We start from the raw sequence: 5,966 nt of genomic DNA, 5'->3' as shown, positions 1-5,966 counted from the left end.
CCTCTCTCTCCCTCCTACTCTTCCCCTCCCTCTCTCCCACTCTCACTCTCCCCTCTCTCCCTCCTACTCTTCCCCCTCTCTCCCTCTCTCCTCTCCCCTCTCTCTCCCTCCTACTCTTCCCCCTCCCTCTCTCCCCTCTCTCCCCTCCTACTCTTCCCCTCTCTCTCTCCCTCTCTCGCCCTCCCCTCTCTCTCCCTCCTACTCTTCCCCCTCCCTCTCTCGCTCTCCCTCTCTCTCCCTCCCCCTCTCTCCTCTCCTCTCTTCTCCCTCCCTCTCTCCCTCCTCTCTCCTCTCCCCTCTCTCTCCCTCCTACTCTTCCCCCCTCTCCCTCTCTCCCCTCTCTCCCCTCTCTCCCTCCTACTCTTCCCCTCCCTCTCTCCCCCTCCCTCTCTCCTCTCTCTCCCTCCTACTCTTCCCTCCCTCTCTCTCCTCTCTCCTCTCCCCTCTCTCTCCCTCCTACTCTTCCCCCTCCCCTCTCTCCCTCTCTCTCGCTCTCCCCTCTCTCTCCCTCCTACTCTTCCCCTCCCTCTCTCCCCTCTCTCCCTCTCTCCTCTCTCTCCTCTCCCTCTCTCTCCCTCCTACTCTTCCCCTCCCTCTCCCTCTCTCCCTCTCCCTCCCTCTCTCCCTCCTACTCTTCCCCCTCCCTCTCTCTCCCTCCTCTCTCCCTCCTACTCTTCCCCCTCTCTCTCCCTCTCTTGCTCTCCCCTCTCTCCCTCCTACTCTTCCCCTCCCTCTCTCCCTCTCTCCCTCCTCTCTTCCCTCCTCTCTTCCCCCCTCTCTCCCTCCTCTCCCCTCTCTCTCCCCTCTCTCTCCCTCCTCTTCCCTCTCTCACTCTCCCCTCTCTCTCCCTCCTACTCTTCCCCCTCCCTCTCTCCCCTCTCTCTCCCTCCTACTCTTCCCCCTCCCTCTCTCCCCTCTCTCCCTCCCCTCTCTCTCCCTCCCCTCTCTTCCCCCTCCCTCCCCTCCCTCTCTCCCTCTCTCTCCTTTATAAATCTTTGGGGAAGTTGAACATTTATCCCCTCTCTCTCACCACTCCCAAATGGCACCATATTCCCCCATCCACTCTTTAACCCCTCTCAGGGTCTCCCTCCTATGTCTAGGGTCCCATTTGGGAAGTAGTCTGATAACAGTACAGAGATCCAAAGCACTGTGTGTGTGTGTGTGTGTGTCTCTCCCCTGTGTGTGTGTGTGTGTGTGTGTCCCTCCTGTGTGTGTGTGTGTCCCTGTGTCCTGTGTCTGTGTGTGTGTGTGTGTCTGAACTCTTCTCCCTCCATGCTTGCCCCTCCCTCATCTCCCTCCGGGACTCTCGCTTCCCTAGTTCTCTTGGTGTTTAGGTTCCCCCTCCCAGGAGAGATAGGGGGTCCCTCTCTCTCCTCCTGTTGGGTGGTGAGGGGAGACAGGGGAGGTTCTCTCCCTCCTGTTCAGACAGGGGAGGTCCCTCTCTCCCTCTCTCTCTCTCTCCCTGTTGGGGTGAGGGGAGACAGGGAGGTCCCCCTGTTGCCTCTCTCCCCTCCTCCTCTCCTCCTGTGTGCCATTTCTGGGAAGTGTTGGAGACTGAGGGAGACTCTCTCCCTCCTGAGGGGGAGACTGTGGGGGTGGTGAGGGGGAGACAGGGAGGTGTTGGGGTCCCTGTCTCCCTCTCTGGTGAGGGGAGACAGGGGAGGTGTTGGGGGGTGGTGGGGGGAGACTGTTGGGGTGAGGGGGAGACAGAGGAGGTGTTGGGGTGGTGAGGGGAGACAGGGGAGGTCTTCCCCCTGGTGGGGGAGACCTGTTGGGGTGGAGGGGGAGACAGGGAGGTGTTGGGGTGGTGAGGGGGAGACAGGGAGGTGTCCCCTGGTGAGGGGGAGACAGGGAGGTGTCCCTGGTAGGGGAGACTGTTGGGGTCTGGGAGGTCCCTCTGGTGTGTTGGGGTGGTGAGGGGGAGACTCTCTCCCTCCTAGGTGTTTCCCTCCCTGTTGTGGTGGTGAGGGGGAGACAGGGGAGGTGTTGTGGTGGTGAGGGGGAGACAGGGGAGGTGTTGGGGTGAGGGGGAGACAGGGGAGGTGTCCCAAGACAGGGGAGGTGTTGGGGTGGTGAGGGGGAGACAGGGAGGTGTCAGGGAGGTGTTGGTGGGAGGGGGAGACAGGGGAGGTGTTGGGGTGGTGAGGGGGAGACAGGGAGGTGTTGGGGTGAGGGGGAGACAGGGGAGGTCTTGGGGTGGTGAGGGGGAGACAGGGGAGGTTCCCTCCCTCTCTCAGGGGAGGTGTTGGGGTGGGGAGGGGAGACAGGGGAGGTGTTGGGGTGGTGAGGGGAGACAGGGGGAGACAGGGAGGTGTTGGGGGTCCTGAGGGGAGACCTCTGTTGGGGGTGGTGGGAGGGGAGACAGGGGAGGTGTTGTGAGGGGGAGACAGGGGAGGTGTTGGGGGTGAGGGGAGACAGGGGAGGTGTTGGGGTGAGGGGAGACCCCCCTCTCTCCCTGTTGGGGTGGTGAGGGGGAGACAGGGAGGTGTTAGGAGGTGAGGGGGAGACAGGGGAGGTGTTCCCCCTGAGGGGGAGACAGGGGAGGTGTCAGGGAGGTGTTGGGGTGAGGGGAGACAGGGGAGGTGTTGGGGTGAGGGGGAGACAGGGAGGTGTTGGGGGTGGTGAGGGGAGACAGGGGAGGTGTTGGGTGGTGAGGGGGAGACAGGGGAGGTGTTGGGTGGTGAGGGGGAGACAGGGAGGTGTTGGGGTGGTGAGGGGGAGACCAGGGGAGGTGTTGGGGTGGTGAGGGGGAGACTGTTGGGTGGTGAGGGGGAGACAGGGGAGGTCAGGGAGGTGTTGGGGTGGTGGGGGAGACCAGGAGGTGTTGGGGTGGTGAGGGGAGACAGGGGAGGTGGGGGTGGTGAGGGGAGACAGGGGAGGTGTTGGGGTGGTGAGGGGAGACCTGTTGGGGTGGTGGGGGAGGGGGGGGACAGGGGAGGTGTTGGGGTGGTGGGGGAGACCTGTTGGGGGTGGTGGGGGAGACAGGGGAGACTCTTGGTGTCAGGGAGGTGTTGGGGTGGTGAGGGGAGACAGGGAGGTGTTGGGGTCTCCCTCCTAGACTGTCCCTCCCTGTTGGGGTGGTGAGGGGAGACAGGGGAGGTGTTGGGGTCCTGGGGTGAGGGGGAGACTCTCTCCCTCTGTTGGGGTGGTGAGGGGGAGACAGGGGAGGTGTTGGGGTGGTGAGGGGAGACTGTTGGGGTGGTGAGGGGGAGACAGGGGAGGTGTTGGGGTGGTGAGGGGAGACAGGGGAGGTGTTGGGGTGGTGAGGGGGAGACAGGGGAGGTGTTGGGGTGGTGAGGGGGAGACAGGGGAGGTGTCTGAGGGGGAGACAGGGAGGTGTTGGGGTGGTAGGGGGGAGACAGGGGAGGTGTTGGGGTGGTGAGGGGAGACAGGGGAGAGGGGAGACAGGGGAGGTGTTGGGGTGGTGAGGGGGAGACAGAGGAGGTGTTGGGGTGGTGAGGGGGAGACTTCCCCCTCTGTTGGGGTGAGGGGGGAGGCAGGGGAGGTGGGGGTGGTGAGGGGGAGACAGGGAGGTGTTGGGGTGGTGAGGGGGAGACAGGGGAGGTGTTGGGGTGGTGAGGGGGAGACAGGGAGGTGTTGGGGTGGTGAGGGGAGACAGGGGAGGTGTTGGGGTGGTGAGGGGGAGACAGGGGAGGTGTTGGGGTGGTGGGGGAGACAGGGGAGACAGGGGAGGTGTTGTTGGGGTGAGGGGAGACAGGGGAGGTGTTGGGGTGAGGGGGAGACAGGGGAGGAGGTGGGGGTGGTGAGGGGGAGACAGGGGAGGTGTTGGGGTGGTGAGGGGGAGACAGGGGAGGTGTTGGGGTGAGGGGGGAGACAGGGGAGGTGTTGGGGTGGTGAGGGGGGGAGACAGGGGGGAGGTGTTGGGGTGGTGAGGGGGAGACAGGGGAGAGGGGAGACAGGGGAGGTGTTGGGGTGGTGAGGGGGAGACAGGGGAGGTGTTGGGGTGGTGAGGGGAGACAGGGAGGTGTTGGGGTGGTGAGGGGGGACAGGGGAGGTGTTGGGGTGGTGAGGGGGAGACAGGGGAGGTGTTGGGGTGGTGAGGGGAGACAGGGGGTGTTGGGGTGGTGAGGGGAGACAGTGTTGGGGTGGTGGGGAGAGGGGGAGACAGGGAGGTGGGGTGGTGAGGGGAGACAGGGGAGGTGTTGGGTGGTGAGGGGAGACAGGGGAGGTGTTGGGGTGGTGAGGGGAGACAGGGGAGGTGTTGGGGTGGTGAGGGGAGACAGGGGAGGGGTTGGGGTGGTGAGGGGGAGACAGGGGAGGTGTTGGGGTGGTGAGGGGGAGACAGGGGAGGTGTTGGGGTGGTGAGGGGAGACAGGGGAGGTGTTGGGGTGGGGGGAGACAGGGAGGTGAGGGGGAGACAGGGAGGTGTTGGGGTGGTGAGGGGGAGACAGGGGAGGTGTGGGGTTGGGGTGAGGGGGAGACAGGGAGGTGTTGGGGTGGTGAGGGGGAGACAGGGGAGGTGTTGGGGGTGAGGGGAGACAGGGGAGGTGTTGGGGTGAGGGGGAGACAGGGGAGGTGTTGGGGTGGGGGGAGACAGGGGAGGGGGGGGTGAGACAGGGGAGGTGTTGGGGTGGTGAGGGGGAGACAGGGGTGGTGTTGGGGTGGTGAGGGGGAGACAGGGAGGTGTTGGGGTGGTGAGGGGAGACAGGGGAGGTGTTGGGGTGGTGGGGGGAGACAGGGGAGGGGGAGACAGACAGGAGGTGTTGGGGTGGTGAGGGGGAGACAGGGGAGGTGTTGGGGTGGTGAGGGGGGGGAGACAGGGGAGGTGTTGGGGTGGTGAGGGGAGACAGGGGGTGTTGGTGTTGGGGTGGTGAGGGGAGACAGGGGAGGTGTTGGGGTGGTGAGGGGGAGACAGGGGGGAGACAGGTGTTGGGGTGGTGAGGGGGGGAGACAGGGAGGTGTTGGGGTGGTGAGGGGGAGACAGGGGAGGTGTTGGGGTGGTGAGGGGGAGACAGGGGAGGTGTTGGGGTGGTGAGGGGAGACAGGGAGGTGTTGGGGTGGTGGGGGAGACAGGGAGGTGTTGGGGTGGTGAGGGGAGACAGGGGAGGTGTTGGGGTGGTGAGGGGGAGACAGAGGACAGAGGTGTTCTGGGTGGTGAGGGGAGACATGGCGCTTGTTGGGTTGGTGGGTTCGATCCCCGGGACCACCCATATGTAGAATGTATGCACACATGACTGTAAGTCGCTTTGGATAAAAGCGTCTGCTAAATGGCATATATTATTATATATTAGGAGGTGTTGGGGTGGTGAGGCTGTGCTCTTTTCTGAGTTGTGAGGTTAGAGATGTAGAGACAGAGAGAGAGAGAGTAACCTCCTGCCCAATGTATGACCATATTAGATATCAGATCACACAGATCCACAAAGAATTCGACAACAAATCCAATCTTGATAAACTCCCAGATCTACTGGGTGACATTCACAGTGTGACATCAGATTTGTGACCTGTTGCCACGAGAAAAGGGCAACCAGTGAAGAACAAATACCATTGTAAATACAACCTATATTTATGCTTATTTATTTTATCTTGTGTCCTTTAACCATTTGTACATTGTTAAAACACTGTATATATATAATATGACATTTGTAATGTCTTTATTGTTTTGAAACTTCTGTATGTGTAATGTTTACTGTTATTGTTTATTTCACTTTATATATTCACTTTGTATGTTGTCTGCCTCACTTGCTTTGGCAATGTTAACACATGTTTCCCATGACAATAAAGCCCTTGAATTGAATTTTGAATTGAGTAGAGACAGAGAGAGACAGAGAGAGAGAGTAGAGACAGAGAGAGAAGAGAGACAGAGAGAGAAGTAGAGACAGAGAGAGAAGAGAGAGAAGTAGAGACAGAGAGAGAAGTAGAGACAGAGAGAGAAGAGAGACAGAGAGAGACAGAGAGAGAAGTAGAGACAGAGAGAGAAGTAGAGACAGAGAGAGACAGAGAGAGAA

This window comes from Oncorhynchus keta, chromosome 18 (assembly GCF_023373465.1).
Source record: "Oncorhynchus keta strain PuntledgeMale-10-30-2019 chromosome 18, Oket_V2, whole genome shotgun sequence".
NCBI lineage: Eukaryota > Metazoa > Chordata > Actinopteri > Salmoniformes > Salmonidae > Oncorhynchus > Oncorhynchus keta.
This window is presented reverse-complemented; position numbering follows the sequence as displayed.